Below are 20,715 nucleotides of genomic sequence, written 5' to 3' on the forward strand. Positions count from 1 at the left end.
CTTTTTGACTGTGTGGGGTTGGTGTCCCTAACCCCTGCTTTATTCAAGGGTTCACCTTAATGAGATCCAAATTGTGCAAGTGGACTAAGTTACCGTCTCTTGCTGAGATGGCCAAAGTCTTTTATTAAAGTTTTTATTTATTTGCATGCTGTAAGGATCCATTCAGAACTTTTAAAAAGTCATTTTGTCTTTAGAAGATTGTGCACATCAAAGAATGCATTTCATTGTCCTGAGGTTTGTAATCCTCTCTTTTAAGGGGGCTCCTTAAGGTGGATTTATCTAAAAGTTTTGAGAAGATGGCCATTACAATTCCAAATTCTTCACAAGTTTATGCATTTTTCAAGAAAGGCAAAAAATGATTAAAGAGCCAGGTGGAAGCTAACTTGCCTTTGGATTCCCTAAGACGTCTTAACTGGGAGAGGCCTTATTTTTGAACAATTCTTCTAAAACACTGTGAATCATGTGCTTTCCTCCCTTTTGAATACAATGAGTAACATACCAGGAAGCTTCAAACAACAAACAAAAGCATCCTCACCAGGAAGGGTGATGCCTTCATTAAAACAAAAACCAATCCCAAATAAACCCTGAGAGCTCACAATACAAAGAGAACACAGTGCAAAACCCAAAAGGGACTCAACGCCAGTTGTTTTACAGCAAAATGAGTTTCTCCAGGAATAGCAGAGGAATTGCAATTTGGGACAAGCAAACTATGGCAAAACATTGGTGAGTCCAAAGAGTCAAAAGGATGGTCAGCTTTTATTAAGTTTTAGGAGAAAAAAAAAAAAAAGTTTTAGGAGAAATGTGGGGAGGGTTGTTTTGAACAAAAGTTCATTGAAGAAGAATAAGAACTTGAGGTTGTGACAATTTCTCACTGGCTGCAAGCAATGGTTAGTTCTTGTTGCTGGGGCTGAATGGGATCTCCTTTTTCTTAAAAGCATGTGATAAAATTCCTATAAAGATGTCTCATATTGTCAAGATAAGAATACTCTTCCTTCTGCTGGTTATGCAGGCTGCAAGGAGTGGTAAGTGCGTGAGCGCTCCCTCTTCCAGAGCTTCCTGACTCCAGTTATTTATTTCGATTTTTTTTTATTTGGGGGTGGGGAAACAGAGTGCATGAGAGAGAGACAGAACACACATGAGCAGGGGGGAGGGACAGGGGGAGAATGAGAAACAGACTCTCTGCTGAGCAGGGACCCCAAGGTAGGACTCAATCCCAGGACTCTGGGATCATGACCTGGGCCAAAGGCAGATGCTTAACAGACTGAGCCACCCAGGCACACCCTGTTTCCATTTTAAATGAAGTTTCTTTACTCATTTTCACAGGGAAAGGTATATGAGGACCCACAAGCCCTAGCCTACCCAACGGGCAATAACCCCTTTGAAGGCAGAGCTCTAGGTGACTTGGACAGCCTTGGCAAGGCAGGGCTGGGAGGGCTGGCCAGGGTATCCTCTAATAAGAGACTCCTGGGAGACCCGCTTTCTGGGAAAGCTCTGGACCCCACAGGCAGCAAGTCCAAATGGCAAGGGACTGTCTCCAATTTGCAGTTACTGCCCCAGGGTGATGTTTGCGTGTGGTAACTTCCCCACTGAACCTCTGCAGGTATTTGGGGTCAAGATGCAGCTACCCTGGACTGCTGGGCCCTGGCTTCTGGAGACTGGCTGAAGGGCTTCCAACTCCAGGTGCCTTGAGAACACAGCCCAGGGGAGCTGGGAATCTGGAACTTGGCGAGAGTCAGGAGAGGCTGGGTTATAGGACTGGGCTACTGGAGGTTCAAGGCATCTGCCTAAATCCAAGTGCTAACATCCACAAATGCACATGTGGGGTCAAGGCCAGGCTACTACAAAACATGCCGCCTCAGCATATTGATTATTTTGAGTTAAAGTTCCTTATAAAATACCCAGTGCAAGTATAATACCCAGACTTCACTTTGTCTCCACAAAGCAAAAAAATAAGTCTCCCATGTAAAATGTACCTTCCCTTTACCAGGTGGTGAAGAGACCTCAGTATCACCAGAGATCTGGAATTCAGAGTTAAGAAGTCTGGGTAAACTCCTTGTTACTTTTACCAATTTTACTACCCCAGCTCAAATTCTGTTATATTTGCAAGCTTCAGTTTTAAAGAAATTCTAAGTTTTCTTCGTACTATCAACTCATCACTGATGTGTTATTTCTATGTCTAAGAGAAGTCTCATAGCTGCCCACCTTGGTGGTTTCCTTGGATCTCAGTGTTAATATCAGGCCTCTCTGTGCACAGAATTAAACTTTGTTTTTCTCCTGTTAATCTGGGTCTTGTCCATTTAATTCTTAGATCACCCAGAAGAATCTTCAGGAGTAGAGCATCATTTTTCCTCCTCAACAGCTGGCAGAGTTGGCAGGATACACGCTAACTGGCTGGACACTGCCGCAGCTGCGAGATGATGGGGCATCTGACAAAAGCTGGTGGCAGGTGAGAATCCTCACCACCACATCACCTCCTGGATCTCTTCCTTCATGGGCTAATTTAGATGAGCAGGAGGAAATATTTGTGAAACTGGTTTCTTGGCTTTAAGGACTCTGGTGACATTAGTAGACTTCTCTTGGCTTAGAGATCCATTTCCATCCAGAGAGGGCCATAGTTTTTCTTTTGTCTTTTTTATGTCCTAAGAGCTTGCCTTTGTGATAGTGAGAATATGGTCTCTAGTCTCCACATCAAAAAGTGTTCACTTATCAGGGTGCACCTTGGTGTCCTGTCAAATAGAGTGGGGTTCTGAAACTCAGAGTTACAAGTAGTATTCTCCACTTGATCTTAGCCAAAAGGCCGAGAAGGGATACAAGTAGTATTCTCATTGTCTGCTCATGCCAGGTCACAAGGGAGTGCATCTAAGAGGTCCCAGCTGATAAAGGACACTTGTCATCTTAACCTTTGTTAGTTCTGGAAAATTGTCATTACAGGGGTGCCTGCCCCATGTCACAGATTTGTGAAAACGTGTCTCACATTTTTTGGGGAGACCTGAAGATACCATTTTCTCTACACTATCTTTGCTGCCTGTGCAATGAAGGTCTTTGCTGTCTTGGACTATTTTGGTGAGTAAAATTTTGGGTAATGGGGTTGCATTATTTTTTCCCTCTCCAGGCATGCCTCTTGAGTCTATGGCTTAAGCCTGGAAAGTTGCTTCTATATCTTCCCATAAAAAGGATTATTGGTTGAGTCACGGTTGAGATTGATAAAATCCTAATCAGGGTGCCTGGGTGGCTCAATGGGTTAAGCCTCTGCCTTCAGCTCAGGTCATGATCCCAGGATCCTTTGATCGAGCCCCACATCAGGCTCTCTGCTCAGCAGGGAGCCTGCTTCCCCCGCCCTCCCCACCTCCCTCTCTGCCTGCTTGTGATCTCTGTCAAATAAATAAAATTTTAAAAATAAATAAATAAATTCCACTCATCATTACAAGATGATGGATCCCTTAAATTGATTATATTTTAATGAAAATTTTATGAAGTGTTCTCAATTATTAGTATAGTGGTTAGCTTTTGGGACTCCCTTGAAAAGATTAAAAAAAAAATAACAAATTAGACTTAAGACAAAAATGAATGTCCATATCCAATGTAAATTCCCCTTCTCAGAATCTGTTCCCATTTGCCTATTTTAATTTTCCCTTCCCAGTGAGATTACAGAGAGAACTGTGGTCTAATCTCAAGGTTTGAAGTAAGGTGTTAACCTTAAAAATAAATTGCAAAAAAAATTTCTTTCATAAAAATTTAATTGCCAGTTATTTTACCATCAAAAGATGGGTTTATTAGGAGTAGGAAAAAAAAAATCCAACCTGGGACAACCATATGGCAAGTCCTTGGAACAAAGGAAAAGAATGATCTTTTATAGAGCGAAGTGGGGAATTGGGATGGCTGTTGAAAACAGAAAGTCCACTGGAGTAAACTTGGTGCTAGAAGTATAATGGCTTTTCATTGGCTGATTTGTGACTGTCTCTTGTTTGCTGGGCTATTGCTGGGGGGAAGGAGGAAGCCTTCCTTCCTGCTTGAAGTGTAAAGTCCTGTCCCTGAGCAAGGTTTAGTCTCTCTGCAACTGACCACCAGGAGTGGTAGAAGTGAGAGCTCTTCTTTTCAAACCTCTTAATTCCATTCTGAGGTTTCCCTTTATTAATTTTAACATTGGTTACTTAAATAAATGCTGAAAGGCAAGAAGTGAATTTTTAAAAAGTCACCAAAGACTGGCAGTAAAACTTGCTTTGCTCCTACTTTCCAGGGCTCTGTCATCACGCTCTGGCAGCTTCAGGCATTTCTATGCAATGACTTTTGTAGGTATATCCTAGGACACACACACCCCCACACACGCCGACAGACACACAAACATAATTTGTGTCCCCTGAACAGCAGCAGATATTCTAAATTATAAAATAATTTACCTTTACCTCCATTTTCAGAAGTTCCTACCAAATTAGGGAAGAACTAGAAAGACGAGTGGCCATTCACTATACCCTTCTTCACAGAGAAAACTGATGGCCAAATGTTCTGAAGCCCTCTTGCAAACAATCAGTGGAAAGTCAATGTTCAGGGGCTAATAGAAACCATGGTTGAATTGTGTAATCAGAAAGCTTTTGTTAAGATGCTTTGTGTTGGGTCCGTGGCCAAAGAAACGAGACTGATACAAAGCAAAGGTCAAGCAAAGCTTTATTTCACGCCAAGCATCTAGAATCAAACTGACCGGCCGGGGCCGCCCCTTACAAAGAGGCGACCCCTCTCTGTCTTACAGACTAGCTTTTAAGGGCAAAGGACATGTGGTTGGGCCTGGCCAATGAGATTGTAACACACAGAGAAAGCTACACAGTCATGCTAGGTCACACATAAGTGACCAATTGAATTACAGTTTACCCTATAGTAGATATTTGAACTAGCCTATCACCTTGGTCAGAATTGGTGCCCAAAGGGCAGGGCCCACACTCATTGGTAGCTAGGGAGACAGTACGTGCCCCCACTGATTGGATACCTCCACCTGGCCTGACCCACCCTTGTATTTGGGCTTTGTTACCTGGGACTGGTTTCCCGGGCTTGCTTTTAAGTAATTCCCCTGGGGGGAAGGGGGCAGGGTCAGTTTAAGTTTTACTGTATAAACAACAAAATCACTGTTTAACTGGATGGAATCACTCTGGCTAAATAGGACCTTACATTTTGTATACACTTTACTAAGGCATATTTTGATTCCTGTTTTATTTTAAAAATCTCCCTTATATAAAGAAGCAAATTTAAAAAGGTGGTCAGTCCCTTGGTATATAGGTTATAATACAGTTCTTTGCAGGAATTAAAAGTAACTGTCTTTGTCTTGCAAATCTCTACAAAACCAGAAATATAACTGTGGAAACAAGCCAAAGCCCACCAATTTTACCAATCCCCAAAGTGTGCCTTGTCCTCTCAAATGCTTGTAGGTATATATCTTTTTAATATTTACTTATTTTTGGTTGGGGGTGGAGTACAGAGGGAGAGAACTGATAACTGATTTTGTTTTACTATCTCCTGAAGTTTCTTTGGGTAATCTAAACATAATTCTTGGGAACAAATTATTAGGTGAGTAGAATGAGAGTTTATAAACTTTTTTATTAATTTATTTGACAGAGAGAGAGAGTTCACAAGTAGGCAGAGTGGCAGGCAGAGAGAGAGGGGGAAGCAGGCTCCCTGCTGAGCAGAGAGCCCGATGTGGGACTCGATTCCAGGACCCTAAATTCATGACCTGAGCCAAAGGCAGAGACTTTAACCCACCGAGCCACCCAGGCACCCTGAGTTTATAAACTTTTTAGCAACAATGATATTTAATGTTATCTTTAAGAAAAGACTTGCAAAACTTTTTGGTAATCTGAAATCTGAACTCATCAATTTAGTAAAAATTTAAGGTGAATTTATTGAATATCCAGATCATTTCCAAATAACATAATGAAACATTAATTACTAAGCTTAGATTTGTCTATTTTCAGCTTCCCTGTTACAGAGTAACATATTTTGTGCTTTACTGAGAGATTGTCCTATGAAGAAGTATGTGTTTCTAGAAATTATGAAAGTATTCATAAAGTTGCCAAACTAAAAAAAAAAAAAAAGTTGCTGTAACAGTTCACAATAGCTTGCCACTTGATTTTCATGAGGAATTAAGGTTTCTAAGAGTTGAGTAGTAAGTAATATATATAGTTCAAGCTGTTAGACATAATAAGGGAACCATGTCCATATGCCGAAAAAGCAGGATATATACTTGTGGTAAAAGAAACTATGAGGAAGACAAATGCCTTTTTGTTGAGGGAGAGGAGAGTAATTTTGTCCTAAAGAAGGCTAAAAAAAGAAAATAAGACAACATCTGAATATAAAAAATTAAATTGTAAAATGTTTATCACAAATGAATCTTAAAGGAATTGTACATGTGGTCAGCACTGAATAAGACTGGAATAAAGTGAGTTTTCATGTCAAAAGTAGGTGTGTGCAAAACTCAAATTTGGGTTTCTCTTTGTGGAAAAGGATGACGTGTTCTTGAATGATCTGCTTTTGATAAGAGATTATAAAATTTGTTTTTTACCTTTTAAAGTTGTCTGCCTAGAAAACAAGGATGCTATGTTTTATCAAAATAATTTCCTGTGCTGCATAGCTTTATCATCAGGTCTGTAACGATCAAAGAATGCTTTTCATATTAAAAGCTAAGTCTTGCTCACAACTATATAACCTTCTGTTTTTGCCTCTGAGATATTTTCTTGTCACTTTGGAAAGATAATTACGTATGGTTCCATACTGGTTTGTGAAGCTATTTAAGCAACTTTTCAGACTTTTTAGTACATGTTTTTATTATTGAAGTGTACTTGACATATAACATTGTATGAGTTTCAGGAGCACAACAGAGTGATCAATAACCGTATGTTATGTGATGCTCAGCTCGGTTATAGCTACCGTCTGTCACCATCTGTCACTATGATGGTACCTTTGACTTCATTCTCTATGTTGTACCTTCAGTGTCTGTGACAAAACTGGAAGCCTATACCTCCCACTCCCTTCATTTTGCCCATCCCCTCACTCTCTTCCTCTCTGGCCTCCACCAGTTTGTACTTCGGTTTTTTTTTTGTTTGTTTTGTTTTTTTTTGTTTTTTTAAGATTTTATTTATTTATTTGACAGACAGAGGGATCACAAGTAGGCAGAGAGGCAGGCAGAGGGAGAGGAGGAAGCAGGCTCCCCGCGGAGCAGAGAGCCCAATGCGGGGCTCGATCCCAGGACCCTGAGATCATGACCCGAGCCGAAGGCAGTGGCCTAATCCACTGAGCCACCCAGGCGCCCCTGTACTTCGGTTTTATGGATTTGATTTTGTTTGGTCATTTCTTTTGTTTTTTTAAGGTTCCACATATTAGTGAAATCTTGTGGTATTAGTCTTTCTCTGCTGTCTTATTTCACGTAGCATTATACCTTCCAGAACTATTCCAGCTATTGAAAATGGCAATTGAAATTGTTTTTTCATATGGTCTTTTCTCTCTAAAGAGTTTCCCTTAACATTTCTTGTAAGGCTGGTAGAGTGGTGATGAGCTCCTTTAACTTTTGTTTGTCTGGGAAACTTTTTATCTCTCCTTTATTTCTGAATGACACACTTGCTGGATAGAGTATTCTTGATTATAGGTTTCTTCCTTTCAGCATTTTGAACATATCCTGCCCCCTCCCTTCAGGCCTACAAAGATTCTGGTAAAAAATAGCCTTCTCTGTTTTCACTTGTATGTTACTATTTGCTTTCCTCTTGCTGCTTTTACGATTCTCTCATCAGTAATTTTTGCTATTTTAGTTACTATATGTCTTGGTGTAGACCTCCCGGGTTTATCTTTTTGGGGGCTTTTTCTGCTTCCTGGAGCTGGATATTTGTTTCCTTCCCCAGATTAGGAAAGTTTTCCATTATTATTTCTTCAAATAAGTTTTTTGCCTGCCTCTCTCATTCTTTTCCTTCTGGGACCCCCATAATGTGAATGTTATTATGCTTGATGATACAGCAAAAGTCCCTAAGCCTGTTCTCATTCATTATTTACTGTTTTTCTTTTTACTGTTCAGCTTGCTTGTTTTCCATTACCCTGTCTTCCAGATTAATGATCCATTCTTCTCCATAATCTAAACTGTTCAATTTTTAGATTTGTATTTATGTTTTTTCAGTTATTCTTCAGCTCTAATTCATTTTTTAATATATTTTTATCTCTTAATTGACATTCTCTCTGAGTTCATTCACTCTTCTCAAGTCCAGTGAGTATCTTTATGAACATGACTTTAATCTCTTTATCAAACATATTTCTTATCTCCATTTTGTTTTGCTCTTTTTCTGCAGTATTGTTTTGTTCTTTCATTTGGGAGATCTTTGTTTCCTCCTTTTCTCTCTTTGTTCATATGTATTAGGTAGATCAGCTATGTCTCCTGGTCTTGACAGTCATAAGGACATGTAGAACAGGTTCTGTGGTGCCCTGTAGTGCAGTTCCCCTGGGCACCAGAATCAGGTGCCCCAAGGGTATTCCCTGCATGGACTTCCTGTCCCCTTTTGTGTGGCTGTGTTGTGATTGCTGTGGGCATGCTAGTGGGTGGGGCTTGGCTGCAGCCCAGCTTACTGTAATGACCCAATTTATTTACTACAGGTGCTGTGGGCAAGGTTTGCTCCCTGTGCTGATGAGAAGCCCAGCTGCAGTCCCTGTGGGATTGCTGGCAGGTGGGGCTGGCATTCAGCCTAGCTGTCTGCAGTTAGCCTCTGTGATCCTTGCAGGTGCACCAACGGGTGCCTCTTGCTTCCCCCGAGGCCAGGCCGGCTAACCTGTGGGATTTGTAGGTGTAAGGGTAGGTGTGGTACCTCCCCTTTGCCTGAGGGCAAGAGTCGCTTTAGAGGGTTGCTGGCTCCTGCCAGTGTTGCCTGCCAGGTGGGGCAGGCAGAAGCCACTTTGTAAGGGTGTCTGCCAAAACTGATGGATTGGGTGGGGCAGAGCTGCAGGGGAATGCTGAAGGGGGCAGGGTGTTTGAACTGGCTCCTGTAGGAGCCCAGCTATCTAGGCTGAAGGAGGGCAAGAAAAATGGCGCCCACCCACACCTTTGTTCTACTACAGTTCCTGCCCCTCCAGCACATGTTCTAAGATGAATGAATGAGTCTCCTCCATATATACCCCAGGCACTTTTCAAAAACTGCTACTTTGCTGCTGTCTCAGGCCAAGTTATTTATTGTCCTGGTTCTTTAAGGGGAGGGACTCAGTTTCCTGTCATCCTCCGCCTCTCCCAGAATTAAGCACCACCGATTTTTAAAGCTCCTGGAGTTAGCCCCATGGATTTTCCAAGCCAGAAATTATAGGGAGTCCTCTTGCCAGGGCAGGTCCCAGCGGGTGGGGATGCCCAGTGTGGCCTCTGATATCCTCACTCCTCTGTGAGGATATCACAGATATCTTCTGTGGGTATCTCCGTTGGGCTGTCTCTCCCATTTGTGCTTAGTCCTGCTGGGTTTTAGTTCCTGATCATGTCTTTACCCCTCTTACTCTTTCTGAAGTGGTCCTCTCTTCCCTCACTGGGGAAGATCTTCTCTGCCCATTTTTGGGTCATTTTCAGAGTTAGCTGTAGTAGATGCAGTTGCTGCCTCAGTGTGTCCATGGCACAAGGTGAGCTCAGGATCTTCCTACTTGGCCATCTTCCCCCCACTCTCCCACACCTTTTGATATGTTTTGACACACTTCCCAAATCAAATTCTAAATTGAAGTCTACTGATCACAGACTAACTGAAGTTTTTTGGAGGGTCCATGAAACAAATTTGTCCTCAGAAAAGAGGTATGAAACTAAATAGACTTCTTTGGTTTATTAAGTTACATGGGACACATCAAATAAATAGTGGTAAACCTGCTTTGATTACATTTGTGTAGATATATGTTGTCAAAACAAGTGTTGTAGAAATTGTATAAAATTCCTAAAAATCTCTAGAATACAGATTTCTGATAACCTTAACATCATAAAACTGAACTGGTTAAAAAAATTTGCCGAATTAATTAAAACCCCATATTCAAGCCAAAAAATTAATTACATGGGGCTGAATAAACTGAGGAGGACTATAACTTACACGACTTTTGGTTCGAAACATTGCTGACCTTTTTAATGTTTTGTTTTTCCAGATTTTTTTTTTAAGATTTTATTTATTTATTTGACAGAGAGAGATCACAAGTAGTCAGAGAGGCAGGCAGAGAGAGTGAGAGGAAAGCAGGCTCCCTGCAGAGCAGAGAGCCTGATGCGGGGCTCAATCCCAGGACCCTGGGATCATGACCTGAGCCGAAGGCAGCGGCTTAAACCACTGAGCCACCCAGGCGCCCCTGTTTTTCCAGATTTAAAGAAACTTTCTCTTAGGCTGTTTTACACCTTTGCAAGCAGAATTCAAAACTTCTCCCTACCTAAGCCCTTCAGAATTTGGAAACTCAGTGAGTATTTGTATTTTCATGGCAATATATTTATTTGTGTAAGTTTAAGGAACTGAGGTTGGCTTTATGGAACCAATAAGACCGCTTGGAAATATCAGCCTGATGCATTGCTTACTGGGTTCCCAGCAGCCTTACCAGGTATGTAAAGAAGGTCACTTCCTGAGAGGTGCAAAAACCTAGGATATTTTGGGGACTTTGAGAAAAGAGGAAGTAACCCTAATCTGTGGGTATTGCAAGTGAAGTCTGAAGACAAGCACTTGGCTTGGCCTCTTTGCCTTAATAGGCTGTTAAAGTTCGATCTGCAGATGCTAATGAAAAGTTCTAGCACAGAAGATTTAAAAGAGCCTGTAGGATCCACCTCTATTTTTGGTGTCTATTTTGGTGTTCTTATGTAAAGAATCAATAATCATTAATTATTAATAATTATATAATTTAGAATTAATCATTAACATGATTATTGACTATTAAAAGTAAATTTATAAGCAAATTAGTCTTAATTTGGCTTACTTTGAAAATGAGGGTGACTTTAGAGAGAAAAATTATGTCAGTAACACTTTTGTGTTTATTAGATTTTAGGTCCATTGATTATCTTTGAGATTTTGTTTTCTACCTGTAAACTAAACTAGATTCTGAATTCTAATTTCCTCTAATGTCTGGCTACAACTCTCCAAACTAACATTTCCAGTACTTTCCCCATCGTTTTGACTTGGAGTCAGGGAGAACCAAAACTGATGTTTTTTCTGAGGCCCAGCAAACTGAATATGGATGACTTGATACAGCCTTCAGAGAAATCACAATAACTCGTAATAGACAATCTTTGTGCCATTACTCTATGGGCCACTCAAAAAATCACCAGAGACATTCAAACAACAAAGCAGTAAAATCTGTCATCCACAGCCTATCTTGATGCCATTTGAAAATACTTTGAGCCTGACATCTACGCAGGGGGCTGCTGGTGGCCTGGGTTCCACAGTCCACGAGAGCCTAGCTGCAAAAGGCCACCTCACCAGGCATTGTCTGCACGTGTTTGGGTGATGCAGGTCAGGGTAGCCAGGCACCTGGGACAGAACACATGTTTTGAGAGGTCTGCTCATGGGAGGGGCCTGTTGGAGAAACAAGGTTTCTGCCTACTTCTAAGCCCTTACCAAAACAAGCGTGCGTATACCCCATGAAGGTGTAGCTTGAAGAATCTGGACTGCCTTGACAGAGCAGGGCTGGGAATACTGGCTGGGGTTTTCTCAAATAACACACACCACCCTGGATGCCTTGGTTCCTGGAGAAGTTCTAGACCTCATCAAATGGTCCAAACGGGGACTCCTATCACCAGTTTAAAGCTGCTGCCTCAGAAATATTTTTGAAGGGAGGTCTCTGTCCACCCTGAGGTGTTTCAGAAAGTTGGGGCACAGCAGGAGCTTCCCAGGACAGGTGTGGCCCAGCAGCCCAAGGGTGGCAGACCCTGAGTGGACAGCACATGCATAGGCCAGCACAGGTCGAGGTAGCCCCGGGCCTGGAACCAGGCAATGTCGTGCAAGGCTGGCTCACAGGAGTACGCTGCTGGATGTACCTGGCATCCTCTACTTCTAGGGCTTAATCGGCACAAGTGCACATATTCCTGCCAAAGTGTACTGGAGGAATCTGGACTGCCTTGCCAGGGTGGGGCAGGGAGGGCTGGCTAGGGTCTTCTCCACTAACAACGCCTCAGCCTTGTTGGCTGGAGAAGCCCAGACTCTATCCAAATGAGGTCAGTCACCAGTTTAAGGCTGCCTCCTTAGAATGATTTCAGTGGGTGGGCTCCCCATCCTGGAAGCTAGGTAGGTGGTCTGGTACTGCCTGAGCTCTGAGGGTCTGTAGGGCACTGAGGCCAGGGGCCAGCTGATAGGGTATAGACTGCCCATGCTTGGGAGGTGCAGGTCAGGGAGGCCAGGGACCTAGGATAGGACAATGTCAGACGAGGCTGGGTCACAGGAGAGTGTTTTTGGGGGTACCTGGAATCCACCCAATTCTAAGCCCTGGCCTACACTTGAAAGCAGAGCAAGAGGAATCTGGCCTGCCCTCCCAGGGCTGAATCGGGTGAATGGGCTGAGGTAGCTTCCAGTAAGATATACCTGGGAGCCTGGATAGCTGCAGAAGCTTGAGACCCCAGCAAACCGTAAATACAATGGCAACTGACTTTTGGTGATTCCGGTGGATGCCTTCAAGCTGTTGTTGGCGGAGGAGGGGGGCAATGCCAGTGGTTGGGGATGAGCCCTGACTCCAAGGCCTGGGAGGCTCCAGCTGCCAAGCATGGTGGATAGAGTGCAGACTGCCCCTGCTGGGAGCCAGGTCAGGGGAGTTGGAATTCGGGGACTGGACAGTGTCAGGCAAGGCTGGGTCACAGGAGTAGGCTATTGGTGGTACCTTGCCTCTGCCTAAGTTCTAAGCCCTAACCACACAAATGCACATACTCCCACTGAAGGCTGTTTTGTGGTGGGAGACAAATAATGCTCACAGACTGACCTTGTCTTTGCACAGTGTATTTAACACGCATCCAATGCAAATTTCACAAGCCAATAGTGCACAATATAATGTCTTGTGGTAACCAGTAAATGACATGAATTTCAGTACATGAATGACATTGTTGTTCCAGGCAAGGTGAGATGAATAAAGTCCAATTTAAATCGAGGTGAATTGAGGTGTAGGGCGCCTGGGTGGCTCAGTCCATTAAGCGTCTGCCTTCAGCTCAGGTCATGATCCCAGAGTCCAGGGATCAAGCCCCATGTTGGGCTCATTGCTCAGTGGAGAGCCTGCTTCTCCCTCACTCATGAATAAATAAAATATTTTAAATAAACAAATAAATTGAGGTGTACCTTTAGAGGAACTGGAAGAGAGCACTTAACCAACCAAGGGCAGACATGCCAGCGCCCAGTGCAAAAGTAAGAGGCCTCTGCTGATGAGAGCACATCGCTAGAGAACAAGGCCACTGGTGATGACCACACGATGACCTTCTTGCCTCTGCATAGCTTTTGTCACTGCTAAGAGTTCTGTTATCTCAGGAGGAGCTAATTGCCTTAAGGTCTTCAGAGACCTGTTTAGGTCAGCAAAGCGTAGCCTTGCCCAGACGGAACACTCTGGATAGTCCTCACACACTCTCAGTTACAATCTAAACATCCCCTTGCCGTAGTTGCTTCTTCTTATGTTTTTATTCTGAAGCCCCCCATGGGGCCCCTCAGCAGCTGAGGTACCAAGTTCTTAAGGGTGGGAACAGAGGAGATGATGCCATCCTGACACAACTTTCTTCATTGTTTCTGTCAAAACAACTTTACTTCTAAAAACAACTGTTTCTAATCCTTGTCATAAACTAGGGGATTTGAAATCAAATCAAGCCAATATACAGTAATCAATCCAGTGATTCCAAATCACTCACATGCTTATTTATGCTCAGGGCCTAATGTCCTACGCAAATCTAAGTTCACAAAAATATCCATCCACCTTGTGACTCGACATTCTTAATCACAAAAAACATATTTGGGGAGTATTTTTCCTTTGACACAGATGCATTTACACCATAGTTTAATGACCAGTTTTAACAACCATATTCCTTTTTTTTTTTTTTTAATTCAACAGGGAGCACAAGAAGGGGGAGTGGAAGGCAGAGGGAGAATCAGGCTCCCCTCAGAGAAGGGGGAGCGCAATGTAGGACTTGATCCCAGGACCATGACCCAAGCTGAAGGCAGTCGCCCAACCAACTGAGTCACTCAGGTGCCCTAAGCAACCATATTTCTAATTATGACAAAATAAGCCTAACAAGGAAACCTTTACCGTATCCAATCTCCAAACAACCAAAAGATAAGTTTCTTAAATGGGCAGTTTAACTTTTTTGACAATGACATTTCCAAGGAAAGATCATTTTTACCAAGCTCCAGGAAGTACACGTGTACATGGCCCCATTAGGCACATATCTGACTGCACAACATCAGAATTTAAGGCTAGGATTACTCCAGGGGAAGCATGCATTTGTTCTGTTTCCAGTTCTGCGAAATTATTTTCACTATATTAGTCCCATCTTCCCCGTGCTCCTTTACTTAAGTTTTCTAATGTATGATTTACATTTATTTTAAGGTTCAATGTGAACTATTTCTTCAGTTATTTTTATGGGCCTTTTCTCTTCTCTTGGCGTCAAATAATATTTTTCCTTCTGTTGTCACCTTTATTACCTGTTCTGTTCTTATGCATGGTATCGTGTTGTGTCCTTTATTTTTCCCTGGACTCCCAGTAGGTGAGGGTGAGGTTTGGTTTAGAGCACACTATTCTGGTCCAGTTTTCCATATTATATGTAACTAGCTGAGGAGGCATCAAGGCCGTAGTCCTCGGTACTTGTACTACACATACGTCCAAATGTCTCACACTAATGAAGTTATTTTGGATCCAGTCCACTAGCATATCCAGTACATGTTTTCCTGCTATCATAAGGTGGCTTTCTGGGCATTCTGATATCGAGAAGCCACAAAACTGTAGTACCCCAATATCCCCTTCCTCCTTTAAGAGCCAATATTGTGTTTTCGCAGTCACCCCTTGAATCACAGCTCCTAGAATGTATGGTATCTGCTTTACTTCTGGTTGGGTTGTCTGTTATTTCAGGTGACCACTATTGCCCCAAGACTATCCCTGTTCTAAGAATATTCCACATAGCAACCAACTTAATGGCAACAATTCACAATGTACATTCAAAGAAACATCTCTTGGTATACCTGGGTGGCTCAGCCAATTAAGAGTCTGCCTTTGGCTCAGGTCATGATTCCAGGGTCCTGGGATTGAGCCCTGCCTCCAGGTGGGGGGGGGGGGGGGGAGGTGTCCCTGCTCAGCAGGGAGCCTGCTTCTCTTGCTCTCTCTCCCCCTCCCCAGCTCATGTTCTCTCTCTCACTCTCTCTCAGATAAATAATCTTTAAAAACAAAAACATCTTTTATGTCCTTTTTAGTTTTATGTTAGTTTTAGCATTTTCTGCTTTATATCAAATTTCCATTGCTATATTTCTGGGTAAAATTTGTTCTTTAATATATTGCTAATTTTATCCAGTTATGTGCCCAACCAGGACAAAGCTGGCATTGCCAGTGTTAAATTCAGATTGTTTGCTTTCAGAATTTCGGAAACAATGTGAGTTGATCAATTTGGAATTGAGAAAAAGCAGCTATGGTTGTTCCTCAGGTAAACTTCTTGCCCGTCCAATAAGGAATTGTAAAGGTTTCTCTCCTTTTAGTGAACCTGTTGTTGGCATAATTGTAAGTTATAAATCGCACAGTAACAAAGATGCACAAAACTGAGGACAGTTTGGGGATCTGCAGCTGATTGAAAGTCCCGAATATAAAATTTCAGGGTATAGGCAATTATGTCAGTTCCAGTAGGACCATGAGAGGTCTTATTAACATGGGTTCCCATGTTCTTGGAGTGGAAATCTGTAGTGTAAGATAAAAGCCTGCTGGTGTACCACCAAGGATAATGATATGTTATATGCTAAGTTCCCTATATGTCTTCTATGTACCTTACAAGTTGGCTCTTTTCTCGAAGTCTGGAAACAGGGCCCATGGATCTATTGGTGATTTTCTGATAGGTGACAATGGATTAAACAGTGTGAGTTGAGATGGTTGTAAATGATCTTTTCTGGCCTATTCGTATTTAAATATATAATAGTCCATTCAGTATATTCAGCTGCTGCTCTTTTAGAATAAACCACTGCCACACAAAGTAAAGCAGGAATTAAACTGGGGCCACTTTCAGAGTCTCTGCCATGTATCCAATGTTGCGGTCAATTCAGTAAGGTAAGGGAAAAGTAGAAGTCTGTACTAAGGAGACTTGGCTTATATGATGTGTTGTGTTACCACGAGACAATCAGTAATCCACATCAATCTTTACAATCCAAGTCAATGTCAACACTTTAGGAAGTGTTGATCAGGATCCTCACTGATTCTTGTGGAGATTACCACTGCCTCATCAGCTTTTCTTAGTATTTGTTTTCTCCCCGACTGAAGTTTTCCCAATAAGTAGATGGTGCTGACAGTGAAGGGAGGGGAGGAAAGGCTGAGCCTGGTGATGCCAGTGAGGCAGTTAAGTCCTTAGCCATAATAAGGTGACCAAAATGGTAATCCATGGAGGGAGAAGAGAATGTCATAGACTTGAGGCATATCTGGAGCAGACGTTCCATTTTGAAACAGCGCTATTGCTAGAGGTATCAGAGAAGTATCCATAGCTTTACTGAGTATGGTATACAAAGTGAGTGTCAGGGAGCAAGAATTCCTGGCCCCTCAAAAGTCCTAGCTGGACTAAGAAACAAATTGACATAAGACAGATGACCAGGAGAAAACAGAATCCAGTAGCGTACATATGGGAATCCACATAGACATGGAAATTCCAAAGACCAGCACAATGGAGAATATATGTCATTTAGAACTGAGGAGAAGGGGGCAGGAGTCTGGGATTTCAGAGGAAAGGAAAGCACTTCACAGGGCAGTATGAAGTGTGGGTGTTTGGTCATTAGATGTTCGCCCTTCCATGCAGATGGGGCACTCAGATAAAATTTGCTTCTGTTACTACCCCTTATTCTAGGAAAGAGCACCAATTTAGATTCTTCTGGGTGGTTAAGGGAGGGACAAAAGTTTCTCTTGAGCTCACATGATCTCAAGTGCCTTCAGAACAAAATGAGAGGTTTATGCCAAAGTAGTACCTTCTGGGGTGACTGTCCTGAACAATAGGCAAAAGAGGATCACCAGCAGGCAGTGTGCTACACTGGCCTGTTTAGTATTTATAGGGTTAGAGATGCATGGCAGAGTCATGATTGCAAAATGTAGTGTCCTACAGATTTGTAATTCTTTTTTGTTCTTGTCATCTAAGGAAATCTATTGTCGTCTTGGTCATTATTGACCATCTTCGTGCAAGCATAATCGCTCATTAAATTATGCTAAATATTTCTGGTTTTGATAAAATACAGAATGGTGTTCGACATGGCTGAACTTTTGCAGAGGCATATTATGGTCTTTATTTTGCTGTAATAAGCCTTTTCCTTTGTCACCAAGTAGGTGTCATGACGGCAGGTGGTATGTCCCCAGTACCATATGTTTTTATGTTTTTTAGTTAATACTTCTTTTTTTTTTAAAGATTATTTTTTTCTTTATTTATTTGACAGCGAGAGAGAGAGATCACAAGTAGGCAGAGAGGCAGGCAAAGAGAGAGAGAGGGAAGCAGGCTCCCCGCCGAGCAGAGAGCCCGATGCGGGACTCGATCCCAGGACCCCTGAGATCATGACCTGAGTCGAAGGCAGCGGCCTAACCCACTGAGCCACCCAGGCGTCCTTAGTTAATATTTCTAATTGAGATTCTGGAGTGTTATTAATGCTAATTCCTATCTCTGTCAGTGCCTGCAATGTTAATTCACTGGAAGTTTTTCCACCCATTCTAGATCTGTGCCTCCTTGATTGTTTTAGTCTAAGCTTTCCTATTCTGGATTGTTAGTAAGTAATTTAAGCTTTTGCTTAGGAAGCCATGACACCTCTCAATTGATCCAGAGGTGGTTGGGTTGTAGGGTAAGAGGAAGTTCCATATTATGTCTTGTTTCTTAGCCCATTCTTGTATTAGCGTTCTTGTGAAGTAGGTGCCCTGATCTGATTTTATGACGGTTGGAAAACCCAGATCAAGCAATCCAGATTTCTAAGGCTTAGATTGTGGATTTTTGATCATTTCTCCTGCAAAGATAGGGTAATCGTCTTCCTATGTGCCTACGGTGGCCATGCAAATAGTTTATTCTTTGTTTTAGGCCATGTAATTACTTTGTGTCATTTTTTTTCATACTTGTCATTTGGAAAGGTTATCTTTAATCTTATGCAGATGACTCATTAATGTAATAAGGCATGAATGAATAAGCTTCAAAATGTTGATATTTCTCACATTTCCTAATTTCAAACTGAGGCTATTCAGTAGTTATATACATTTTTCTTTTCTCCAACAGCATTCTCATGCCATGTATGCCAGCATGGCTATTTGGTGATGTGCCCTTGCAGCGATCCTTTCAGTTGGTATATCTGTGAGTCTGTGTTTTATGTTTCATTGTCCTTCTTGTTTAGATATGCTACCTGGTTATTAAAATTTGTTCCTTCAGAATTGTCCTTCTGATGTGCAGAGACCTCTGTAATCACTACAGAGCTGTCATCCAGGGCTTTTCTGCCATATGTCCTTACCCCATATGTTCTTATATCCTATTTCCCATTTTCCTGCCATGACCTGACCAAAGAGCTATTCATTTACTACTGGCCTTGGGTCCAAATACACACATACACACACACACACACACACACATATACATATATATATGTATACATACACACATATATACATCATTATGATTTTCCTTAACAGACTTCTCAGTTACCAATTTTATGGCAACTAATTCAGTCTATTGTCCGGATTACCTTCAGCCTGATTTTGATAGACCATTCTTAGTTCTCAAAGCCACAGAGTGCCAGCATACTCTGAATGATGGCAGGGAGTCTAATCCATCTGAAACCATACATCATTGACTGCTGTGGACCAGGGTGGTCCCTATTGTCCAACTGCTCCAGCTGATGCCTTGAAACCCAGCACATCCACTATTGGCATTGTTGACATTCTTTTCAGTTAATACAGAGGTCAAACTTTCATCTGCATGCTCCACTCTGATATGTCCTATTTTTACCTTAGGACGTTATACTCATGACTACTTGTCATCTATTTGTCAGGGGTCTACTTTACCTACCCCAAAAGGTGATTGGAATTTAAGTATAATTGGTTTATTGTGTACCCCTTGTCTGATTTTAGTACATCTTATTGATTTTACTACCTTTGTATTAACCTCCGTACTGGCTTTATAACTAATTATTCTACCACCTTTATTATATGTTTGTTTTTACTAGAGATATTTTTTTTCTTTCATAATTCTCATTCTTCTTTTATGGCCCTTTCTTTCCACTTTAAGAATTCCTTTAACGTTTCTTATAAGCCTTGTTTAGTGATGATGAATGCCCTTAACTTTTGTTTGTCTGAGAAACACTTCATCTTTCCTTCAATTCTGAATGATAACCTTGCAGGGATACAGCATTCTTATTTGTAGTTTGTTTTCGTTTTGTTTCATTTTGTTTTCCTTTCAGCACTTTGAATATATTATGTCACTCCTTTCTGGCCTACAAAGGCCAGAAAATAGGTTATGGGTTTTCAGTTGTATCACTTGTATGTTAATGTTTGCTTTTCTCTTGCTGTTTTTAAGATTCTCTTGTTGTCATTAATTTTTGACATTTTAATTATGCATCTTGCTGTGGACTTCCTTGGGTTCATCTTGTTTGGGACTTTCTCTGTTTGCTGGGTCTGGATGTCTGTTTCCTTTACCAGATTAGAAAAGTTTTCAATTAAGATTTTCTTTCTTCTTTCTCTCTTTCTTCCTTTTCTTTTCTTTTCTTTGTTTTTCTTTTCTTTCTTTTCTTTCTTTCTTTCTTTCTTAAGATTTTATATATTTATTTGACAGAGACACAGTGAGAGAAGAAACACAAGCAAGGAGAGTGGGAGAGGAAGAAGCAGGTTTCCCGCTGAGCAGGGAGCCCCAGGTGGGGCTTGATCCCAGGACCCTGGGATGACCTGAGCCAAAGGCAGATGCTTAGGTGACTGAGCCACCCAGGTGTTACAGTTATGATTTTTTCAAATAAATTTTCTGCCCACTTCTCTCTTCTCCTTTTGGGATCTCTATGAGTGCTGTTATGCTTGATGATGTTAACAGAGGTCCCTCAACCTAGTTTCACTTACTATAATTTTTCTTTATGCTGTTCAGCTTGGTTGTTTCCATAATCGTCTTCCAGATTAATGATCCATCTTCTGCATCTTCTAATCTGTGGTTGATTCTCTCTAGTTAAATTTTATTTCATTTATTCTTTAGCTCTAACTGGTCATTTTAAAATATTTTTTATCTCTTTGAAGTTCTCAGAGTTTATCCACTCTTTTTTTTTTTTTTAAGATTTTATTTATTTATTTATTTGACAGAGATCACAAGTAGGCAGAGAAGCAGGCAGAGAGAGGGGAGGACGCAGGCTCCCCGCTGAGCAGAGACCCTGGGATCATGACCTGAGCCAAGGCAGAGGCTTTAGCCCACTGAGCCACCCAGGAGCCCCCATCCACTCTTTTCTCAAGTCCAGTGAGTATCTTTATGAACAGGACTTTATCTATGAGGCCTATTGATTATCTCCATTTTGTTTTGCTCTTTTTCTGCGGTATTGTTTTGTTCTTTCTTTGGGAGATCTTTGTTTTCTCCTTTTC

The 20,715-nt window shown here is 41.8% G+C and overlaps 1 long non-coding RNA gene across 2 annotated transcripts; it reads left to right on the forward strand.

Annotated features, from left to right (window-relative positions):
- The first annotated feature begins 584 nt into the window (after window positions 1-584).
- Window positions 585-20,490, forward strand: LOC123940877. 2 transcript variants are annotated; one of them, XR_006818108.1, is made up of 5 exons: window positions 585-723; window positions 2,309-2,446; window positions 2,843-3,063; window positions 18,389-18,463; window positions 20,443-20,490. It is a non-coding gene; the product is annotated as an uncharacterized LOC123940877 (long non-coding RNA). The 2 variants fall into 2 exon arrangements; XR_006818107.1 differs by having other exon boundaries at window positions 2,932-3,063.
- Window positions 20,491-20,715: the final 225 nt, after the last annotated feature.

This window comes from Meles meles, chromosome 4 (assembly GCF_922984935.1).
Source record: "Meles meles chromosome 4, mMelMel3.1 paternal haplotype, whole genome shotgun sequence".
Taxonomy (NCBI): Eukaryota; Metazoa; Chordata; class Mammalia; order Carnivora; family Mustelidae; genus Meles; species Meles meles.